Source organism: Mustela lutreola, chromosome 4, assembly GCF_030435805.1.
Source record: "Mustela lutreola isolate mMusLut2 chromosome 4, mMusLut2.pri, whole genome shotgun sequence".
NCBI lineage: Eukaryota > Metazoa > Chordata > Mammalia > Carnivora > Mustelidae > Mustela > Mustela lutreola.
This window is the reverse complement of record NC_081293.1, coordinates 114,796,070-114,806,979: the sequence shown is the minus strand read 5'-3', so window position 1 is coordinate 114,806,979 and position 10,910 is coordinate 114,796,070. Positions and strand designations below refer to the sequence as shown.

Sequence of the window (10,910 nt, the reverse complement as noted above, 5' to 3'; positions counted from 1 at the left end):
AAAAGGTATAAGAATTTGAAGAGGAAAATTTGTCACCATTTTATGATCATAATTGCTCTCATATTAAACCAATAAGAACAGATACTACACTTGATTCTTAGCCAAAGGCCAAAAGCAATGTATAATTGCCCTTATAAAAAACAAACCAAAACGACAGGTAAAAATCACTGGAATCGGGGCATCTGGGTCGCTCAGTGGGTAAGCCTCTGCCTTTGGCTCAGGTCATGATCTCAGGGTCCTGGGATCGAGCCCTGAGGCAGGCTCCCTCCTCCATGGGAAGTCTGTTATCTCTCTCCTACTCCCCCTGCTTGTGTTCCTTCCCTTGCTTTGTCTCCTTCTGTCAAATAAATAAAGTCTTTTTAAAAAATTATTAGAATTGATAAGAAATTAACAAGGTAGTTAGATTTAAGATCAATGTATTGAAGTTGCATTTCTCTAGCATAGCAGCAAGTGACTAAGAAACTATTCTTTTTAAATGTAAGTTCAAAACATGTCTTCAATAATAGCAACAAAAATCATAATACCCAGGAATACAGCTGGCAAAATACGTATGGAAACTTTATGGAGAAAATTAGAAAACTTCATTTAAATCCTTGAAAGATCTTTAAAAATGTAGAAATATGCTATATGTACTAATAGGAAAATTCAATAGGATTAAAATCAGATTCTATGCCCACCAAAATTTCATCAGAGCTTTCTGAGGAGCTTAACTAGCTGATTCTAAATTTTTGTGAATACACAAAGCCCCTCACTGGATCAGTCAGTAGAACATAAATGAGACTCTTGATCTCATCCTGGTGAGTTCAAGCCCCACATTGGGCATGGAATGTGTGTGTGTGTGTGTGTGTGTGTGTGTATATATATATATATATATATATATATATAAAACGATGTCAAGATGTGACAAATAGCCATGATGCTCCTAAAAAAGAACGAGGTGGAAAAACTTGCTCAATCAGATATTGATTTATTATAAAACTAAAATAATTGAGGGGTGTCTGGGTGGCTCACTCAGTTAAGCCTCTGCCTTTGGCTCAGGTCATGATCCCAGGGTCATGGGCTTGAGCCTTGCATTGGGTTCCCTGCTCAGCAGGAAGTCTGCTTCTCCCTCTCCTTCTGCTCCTCCCCACTGCTTGTGCTCTCTCTCTTCTCTCTCTCAAATAAATAAGTAATCTTTTTAAAAAACTATAATAATTAAGATAGACCAACCAATGAAGCAAAATAGAAAGCCTAGAAGTATATAAATGCATTTTTTTTGAAAACTGAAATAAGAAGAAATGGCATGATATCTCAGTTGAAAAAGTATGTTCTATTCAGTAAATGGTGCTAGAACGTTTGGTTGTTGTTGGGAGGTATTTCTTCAGGAGAGTAGTGTTTCTGCACATCTCATGAGCAGAGACACCTAACTGCCTTTATTCCCAGTTGTCCTGTCAAGACTCTTTGTATAGCAAACAGCCTGGGAAGATAGAGACAGGGCCTCCCTCTAGAGCAAAGTGTAGGTTTGTTTATTGTTCGTCATAAAGGCAACGTCTCTGTCTAAGGCAAAGTCAGGCTGGCTCATTGCCCAGTATAAAAGATTTAGATTCCCTAGGGCTCAGGGTTCCTCTTCTGTAATACAACCCATTGCAAGGTTCACCCAGCCCTCTTCTCATGGCCCTCCAGGAATGCGGCAAAGGGAACCACCACTGGCAAGCAGCTTGCCTAGCCACGGATGATGATGAAGTCCTTTGTCTCTTACCGGGAGTCTCGTGTGTTCTGCTGCATCCAGACACTGTGGCAGACCAGCTTCTTAGTCGGCCAGTAAGAAAAAGATCACCATGCTTCACTTGGAAAAAAACAAAAAAAAAAAGGAGGGGCACCTGGGTGGCTCAGTGGGTTAAAGCCTCGGCCTTCAGCTCAGGTCATGATCCCAGGGTCCTGGGATCGAGCCCTTTATCGGGCTCTCTGCTCAGCAGGAAGCCTGCATCCCCCTCTCTCTGTGCCTGCCTCTCTGCCTACTTGTGATCTCAGCTGTCAAGTAAATAAATAAAATCATTAAAAAAAATCAATTTCCTCAGTGGTTCTGTCTGTTAAGTGGTTGACTCTTGATTTCAGCTCAGTTTAAGATCTCAGGGTCCTGGGGCACCTGGGTGGCTCAGTGGGTTAAGCTGCTGCCTTCGGCTCAGGTCATGATCTCAGGGTCCTGGGATCAAGTCCCACATCGGGCTCTCTGCTCAGCAGGGAGCCTGCTTCCCTCTCTCTCTCTCTGCCTGCCTCTCTGTCTACTGTGATCTCTCTCTGTCAAATAAATAAATAAAATCTTTAAAAAAAAAAAAAAAAAAGATCTCAGGGTCCTGGGATCGGCCTCCTCATCTGGGTGGGCTTGGCGCTCAGCAGGAAGTCTGCTTCAGGATTCTCTCTCTCCCTCAACCCCTTCCTCCACTTGCTCTGTCGCTAAAATAAGTTTTTTTAGAAAATCAATTTCCTAAAAGTAAAAAGAAAAAAAGTAAAAACAAGCAAAAGATATGTATAGGAATTTAACAGAAAAAGAAAACATGGTGGGGGTGCCTGGCTGGCTCAATCAGAAAAGCAGATGAATCTTGATCCTAGGTTGGGAGTTTGAGCCCCGCACTGGGTGTAGAGATGACTTAAAAATAAAATCTTTAAACACACACACACACAAATGGCAAACAAATTATAAGATATTCAACTAGTAATCAACAAATGCAAATTAGGGCCACCTGGATGGCTCAGTCATTAAGTGTCTGCCTTGGGCTCAGATCATGATCCAAGGGTCCTGGGATCGAGTCTCACATCTGGCTCCCTGCTCAGTGGGGAGTCTGCTTCTTCCTCTCTCACTCCCCTTGCTTGTGTTTCCTCTCTCATTGTGTCTTTCTCTGTCAAGTAAAGAAATAAATAAGATGTTTTTTTAAATACGAATTAATTGCAAATGATAATACTCATTTTACTCTCATAAATTAAAAGTCTGACAGTACTAAGCATTAGGATGGCTGTACAAAGTGGGGTTTCTAATACTATTGATGAGAGTAAAATGTGGTATAATCACTTTGAAAAACAACTTGGCATTGTCTTCCAAAATGGAACACTTGATTTTGGTTTGGCTTTTTTTTTTTTTTTACATTTTTTTTCTTTATTTTGTTTTTCAAATAGGTAATACCTTTATTTTTTTCCTTCCTTCTTTCTTTTTTTTTAAAGATTTTATTTATTTATTTGACAGACAGAGATCACAAGTAGGCAGAGAGGCTGGCAGAGAGGGAAGCAGGCTCCCCGCAGAGCAGAGAGCCCGATGTGGGGCTCGATCCCAGGACCTGAGATCATGACCCGAGCCGAAGGCAGCGGCTTAACCCACTGAGCCACCCAGGCGCCCCTTTTTCCTTCTTTCTTTAGAGTAATCTCTATGCCCAATGTGGGGCTTGAACTAACAATCCAATCAGGAATCATGTGCTCTACCAACTGAGCCAGCCAGGTGCTCCCAAACTGAATATTTGTATACACTAAATTCATTAATTCTATTCTTAGATATATATGCTGGAGAAATTATGGCACAGAAACACCCCCAAAAAATTCATCAATAGAGAATAAACTGTGGACGGTTTAAATTTTATATTTCAGTTAATTAATATTACTATAAGCATGGAAATGAATAAACCAAACTCATAAACCTCTACATAAATGATTTGATTAGATGATTCGATCTATAATGCTGAGTAGGAAAAAAACAAGTTAGAGCTGATACACTATGACTCCATTTCTATAAATGGCAAAAACAAGCAAAACTAAACTATGTCTTGTTCAGAGATAAATGTCTGTATGGTAAAATTATAAAGATAGAAGCACAGGAATGATAGAACAAATCCCAAGATTGTGGTTACTGGGGCGCCTGACTGGCTCAGTTGGTTGAACATGCGACTCTTAATCTCAGGGTTGTGAGTTCAAGCCTCACATTGGATGTAGAGTTTACTTGCAGGGGTGGGGGGCGGGGGGAGGATGGAGAGCAGAAGCAGAGAGAGAGAAGGAAGATTTCCCCTTGTGGAGGTGAGAGTTGGAGCTGGCAGAAACCAGAGCTGGTGTTGCAGACTGGATTTCCTGGGAAGTCAACTGGGAGAGATATGGGTAAAAGCAGCTAATCATCTGGGCTCTCCGGGTCAGCACCTGCGAAAGGGAGGCAGCAGGGTGGGCAGGAACAGGTGGGCTGGGAAGAGGGAGGCGGGCTCACGGAGGCCTCCGCTGACCCTTGGGGAGCACAGATGCTGGGATGGCTTTCCAGGGTTGTCCTGCACTACATGAAGGGGCTGGGTCTCGAGCCTCTGTCACTTTATGTAGGGGGTTGGCCCCCAGGGAAAAGGTGTGACCCTGGGCATGGTGGCTCTCTTCAGCTGAGGGCAGTTTCCAGAGAGGGCAGAGGGCTGTGAGGTATCGGCCCACCCAGCCGTGGTGGGAATGAGGCCTGGTTCTGAAGGAGGCCATGAGGGCTCCTCACAGCATCTAGGACAGACAAGCGTCATTAGAATATGAGACTGGTTGGAGGAATGAATTTGGAAGACGAAGAGAGAGAGCTATTGATTTTTCACTCTGGAAAGGGATGTTGGTTCCTGAGCTAGGAAGAAGAGGAGGAAGAGGTTAGAGAGACGGAAATCCAAAATGATTACGAGAAGGGTGTTGAGGGGGTAGAGGCGACAGTGAGGTGGGTGGGCTGACATGGTAACAGCAGTGACAGCAGCATTTGGACAGCACCGTTCAGTTTACCAGAGCTTCCATGTCCATTCATGGCATTTGCCCTCACAACACCCCTGTGAAGTATTATTATGCCATTTAACAAATGAGCAGTCTGGGGCTCAGGCTAAATGATGTGCCCATAAGATCACAGAGGATTAGGCGCCTGGCTGGCTCAGTCCAAGGAGCGTGCGAATTGAACTCAGGGTCCTGAGTTCAAGTCCCACATTGGATGCAGAGATTACTTAAAATAAATAAATATTTAAAAAAAAAAAAAGATGACAGGGATGGGGCGCCTGGGTGGCTCAGTGGGTTAAGACCTCTGCCTTCAGCTCAGGTCATGATCTCGGGGTCCTGGTATCGAGCTCCGCATCGGGCTCTCTGCTCGTCGGGGGAGACTGCTTCCCCCTCTCTCTCTGCCTGCCTCTCTGCCTACTTGTGATCTCTCTGTTAAATAAATGAATAAAATCTTTTTAAAAAAAAAATCACAGGGACGCCCAGGTGGTTCAGTCCTTAAGCATCTGCCTTCAGCTCAGGTCATGATCCCAAGGTCCTAGAATGGAGCCCCCCATAGAGCTCCCTGCTTAGCAGACTGTCTGCTTCTCCCTCTCCCTCTTCCCTCCCCCTCTCCGCTCTCTCTGTGTCAAATAAATACATAAAATCTTTTTTAAAAAAGCAGTTCTCAAGGGGTGCCTGGGTGGCTCAGTGGGTTAATGCCTCTGCCTTCAGCTCAGGTCACGATTCCGGGGTCTTGGGATCGAGCCCCGCATCGGGGATCTATTTCATGATCTCAACCACAAGTCAATGGGCCCCGGGGTTCAGATAGCAGAAGAACCAACCTGTGGCTCAATCGGAGTTTCCAGAATTGCTTAAATACTGGCCTTTCCTCTGCTATGAACTGAAAGGAACTTTCCCTCGGGACTGAATTGGCGACTTTATTTGCAATTATGGACTAAAGGCTGATTCCTGGCCAAGCCGAGATGGTGAACTGAAAGGATCCTGGAAGCACGTGGATGCGGTCCTATTTTCCTGACCATTGCCCAAGTCAAACATTTACTTGAAATTTTAACTGCCTCCAGGGCAGGAATTTCTAAAATTTTAGAAGCAGTTTCCCTATCAATGCTTTTGCACTTTTCAGGTCTTTTGACTTTAAAAAGCTTGTGATTCTTTGCTAGGTGATTAAAGCCCATTTGGAATTAAATACAGTTGCCTTAATCATGTCAAAAATGATAAAGTTGCTTCCTAGAGCGAAGTTTACTGTTGGATTTTTTTAAAATTGATTTCTACTGCCATCTAGTGGTATGTTTCATTGCAAGTTTCAACACCTTAAAGTGCATTTCTGTCAGTCCAGTGGGTTACCCTTAAAAACATTGTAGAATCAAGGGTTTATGCTTGCAGATATAGAGAGAACTTGTCCTCTGTAAGTATAAAAGTCCTATCATATACCTTATAGATTAACAAAAAAAATTTTAACATAAATATAGAAAAGAGCTCCCAACAGAGATCCTCTTAAACCAGAGGCTCCTAGCATTAACTTTTTTTTTTACTTTTATCTTTAATTTTTACCATAATTATCCCATATAAGCTGTTTCTTTTTTTTTACTTTTATCTTTAATTTTTACCATAATTATCCCATATAAGCCTTGGTGGCTCAGTGGGTTAAAACCTCTGCCTTCAGCTCGGGTCATGATCTCAGGGTCCTGGGATCGAGCCCCACATCGGGCTCTCTGCTCGGCGGGGAGCCTGCTTCCTCCTCTCTCTCTGCCTGCCTCTCTGCCTCCTTGTGATCTCTGTCTGTCAAATAAATAAATAAAATCTTTTAAAAAAAATAAGCTGTTTCTTTCTCCTAGATAAATAAATATAATTCTGGCTGATTAATTTAATGGTCACTCCACTTGGAAAGGCAGAACTGTATAAAGATTGAACTCACAAGAAGGAACACAATGCTGTGTAGGCTCAAATCCTAGCTCAGAACTTGCAATCTGGGTGCCCTTGGACTAGTTATGAGACAGCTGCATGCCTCAGTTTCATAATCTGTAAAACAGGGATAATCATCAAATCTACCTCAGAGAGTAGTATAAAAGACACTACACTCAGCCCAGAAACTAGCACGAAGTAAGGGCTCAGTGCAAACACAAGTTTCCATACATCCATAGATCACTGGGATCCTAATTTGCATAGCCCCTCAGGATGCCGGGATAACAGAAGAGCCCCTGTTGTATTCCATTTGCAAATAGATCGTTAAAAACAACAGGACCCATGGTCAGGTCTCTGGATACTAGAATCACCATATGATCCAGCAATTCTAGATAAATACCTACAAGAGTTGAAAACAGAGACTCAAACAAGTATTTATATTCTGAAACTCACCACAGTATTATTCACAATAGCTAAAAAGAGAAAACAACCCAGAAGTCCATCAGCAGATGAATGGATAAATAAAGTGAGATTTATACATACAATGGAATATTATTCAGCCTTTAAAAAGAATGGAATTCTAATATGTGCTAACCACATATGTCAATGAACCTTGGAAACATTGTGGTAAGTGAAATATGTCAGACACAAAAGAGTAAAGGTCTGTTTCCACCATATATGAAGTACCTGAAATATGCAAATTCACAGAGACACAAAGTAGCATAATGATTACCAAGGGCTGGAGGATTGAGGAATGGGGAGTTACTGTTTAAGGAATAGAGTTTTAATTTGGAATGATGAGAAAGTTCTGGATTGGAAGTAGTGGTGACAGTTGCCCAACAATGTGAATGTGTTGAATGCCCCTGAAACTGTACGCTTAACAATGCTTAACAATGGTGAAAATGGTAGCTTGTATGTTAAATATATTTTATGAACAAAATAGGCAGGGCCAGAGACCCAGCCACACAGTCCTCCTCTTCAGTCTTTAACCTCATTACATACACAGCACAGGGATCCTAGGGGCAGGCACCAGCACCTCAAAGGAGGTCCCACAGCCTTCTGACTCCACCCCTCTGTACACACGCGCTCTCAGGGGCATGCACGCACACACACACGCACTCACACATGCACACACACACAGGCACACACACACATGTATCTTCTGACCCTTGCAATGAGGACAAACAGGTAGCCCTCCAGAATCCTGGAAAGTCCCAGGAGCTTGTGTGATAGATTTTAACCTGGGTCCTTCTCTTCCCCTGAGGCTATCCTGGCCTAGGAAACCGGAGTTGTGCTTTTTATTTTATTTATTTATTTATTTATTTTTAAGATTTATCTATTTGTGGGGCGCCTGGGTGGCTCAGTGGATTAAGGCCTCTGCCTTTGGCTCAGGTCATGATCTCAGGGTCATGGGATCGAGCCCCGCCTCAGGCTCTCTGCTCAGCATGGAGCCTGCTTCCTCCTCTCTCCGCCTGCCTCTCTGCCTACTTGTGATCTCTGTGTGTCAAATAAATAAATAAAATCTTAAAAAAAGAAAAAAGATTTATTCATTTGTTTGAGAGAGAGAGAGAGACTGTGAGCAGGGGGACGGGCAGAGGGAGAGAATCTCGAGAAGACTCCCCACCCACTGTGAGACCCTAACAGGGGCTCTACAGCAGGACCCATGAGATCATGACCGGGGCCCTTATAGTTTTAAAAATACAAAAGCAGGAGTGCCTGAGTGGCTCAATCGGTTAAGTGTCTGCCTTTGGCTCAAGTCCTGATCCCAGAATCCTGGGATTGAGTCCCCCATTAGGCCCCCCATCATCGGGCTCCCTGATTAGCGGGAAATCTGCTTCTCCCTCTCCCGCGTGCCACCCCTTTCCCCTCTTGTGCCTGTGCTCGCGCTCTCTCTCTCTCTCTCTCTCTCTCTCTGAAATAACTGAATAAAATCTTCTTTTTAAAAAGTACAAAAGTACAAAAGCAGGGGCTTAGTCAGTTAAACAACTGACTCTTGATCTCAGCCCAGTCTCGGGGTCATTGGGCTCGATGCTACGTTTAGAGCCTATAAAATAAAAAATAAAATAGAAGTACAAAAATACCCCCCAAAAGTGTGCATGATTCTAATTTTCATTTGTAGGCAAAGAGTAAATATGGACAACCTCGATACCTATTGATTAATGCTGAGAAATAGCTTAAGTGAACCAGTGAAGCAAAAGATAAGCCAGATCCAGAAACAGCTGCGGCGCTTTTCCCCCAGCAAGGGCCGGACATGCAGGAGACAGCTTGCAGACGGAGAGCTAAAAACCTGCTCTTCTACGCTTCATACCAGAGTAAGTAACTGCGTGTGCGAAAGGAGCCAGGGATAAACAAAACCAAAAAGGCTCTTGCCCCAAACCCTACCAAGAGACAATCTGCTCGGAAAAACAGTTCTGGCCCAGCATTTTATGACAAGGTATCCATTTTTTCAGTGTATCATCCAGAAGGTACTGGTTGTCTATTTTCAGCGTATTGGGAGGATCATATCTATCTATTGCCGTGTAACAAATTACCCCAAAACTCGGTGACTTCAAACAACAATCATTATATGTCACATTCTCTGGGTCAGGAATTCAAACAAGGGCACAGCGGGGATGGCTAATCTCAGCTCCCCGATGTGTGGGACCTCAGCCGCAAGCGTGCAGGCGGGAGACTGAGCTCACCCGAAGCCTTGGTTCCACCCCTCTCTGGGCAAATAGCACCACCTCCCTGAGCCTCAGGCTTCTCACGAGCTAAAATGGAGATAACACTTAACTCTCAAGTTACCTAAGGATCAAAGGATAACAGAACAGAGAATGTCCCTTTTCGCAATATTATAAAGCTAGAGTTAAGAATTCCCTCAGACTGGAACGCTTGCGTGGCTCAGTCAGTTAAGCATCTATCTGACTCTTGGTTTTTGCTCAGATCGTGCTCTCAAGGTCGTGAGATTGAGCCCGCTGTCAGGCTCTGCGCTGGGCGTGGGGAATGCTTGAGTCTTGCTTCCCCCTCCCTCTGCCCCTCTCCCTGCCACGTGCACACATACACACACACTCTCTCGCACTCTCTCTCTCTGCAAGGAAAAAAAAAAAGAATTCCCTCGGAACAAGGAGTTCTTTGACAGTAGTAATAAGTGATAATTGCACACCCAGCATTATAACAATAGTCATAATAACAACAACAATATTAATAATATCTTATTTCACACCAGGCTTCATGCTGAGCACTAAAATTTCAGGTACAAACCTCTTGTACTATTCAGCTGTATTTTTATTCTTTCTATAATATGTTAGAAAGAGTGTGGCATTAAGAGCAGCACATTATTTATGCTTAAGTTCTGTTTTATAAGGGCACCTGGCTGGCTCAGTCAGTAGAGCATGCAACTTGTGATCTTGAATCAGGAGTTTGAGCCCCACTGAATGTAGAGTTTACTTTAAAAAATAAATAGGGCCACCTGGATGGCTCAGTCAGTTGAATGTCCAACTCTTGGTTTCTGCTTGGGTCATGATCTCCTTGGTTGTGGGATGGAGCCCCACATGGGACTCTCTGCTCAGTGGGAAGTTGGCCTAAGGATGCTCTCCCTCCGCCCTGCCCCCAACAACTCACACACTCTAGCGTGCTCTCTCTCTCTCTCCTGCTCTCTTTGAAATAAGTAAATAAATAAATAAAGCTTTAAAATAAAAATTTGTTTTATAGAAATAATATTTTTTGAAGATTTTATTTATTTGAGAGCCAGAATAAGCAGGGGGAGGGGCAAAGGGAGAGGGAGAAGGAGGCTCTGCTCTGAGCAGGAGCCCGAGAGATGTGGGGACTCTGGGATCATGACCTGAATCAAAAGCAGATGCTTAACCGACTGAGCCACCCAGGTGCCCCTAGAAATTATACTTTAAAAAACCCTATACACTGGGTGCCTGAGTGGTTCGGTCAGTTAAGTGTCTGTCTTTGGCTCAGGTCATGATCCGAGGGCCCTAGAATCGAGCCCCACATCAGGCTCCCTGCTCAGTGGGGAACCTGCTTCTCCCTCTCCCACTTCCCCCTGCTTGTGTTCCCTCTGTCGCTGTCTCTCCCTCTGTCAAATAAATAAATAAAATCTTTAAAAAGGAAAAAAAAAAACACACCCTATATGTTTTATGTGTAAGAAAGTAGTTAAATAAATCACAAAAAGTATTTCAGTTGGTTCATACACACACACACACACACACACACATAATCATTTAGTAACCCATATATGTGTGTTTGTGTGTGTATTTTTTTTTTTTTAAGTAGGTTCCACACTCAATCCAGGG

At 43.4% G+C, this 10,910-nt stretch overlaps 1 pseudogene; it reads right to left on the bottom strand.

Annotated features, from left to right (window-relative positions):
* Positions 1-119, bottom strand: LOC131830851 (U2 spliceosomal RNA; annotated as a pseudogene).
* Positions 120-10,910: the final 10,791 nt, after the last annotated feature.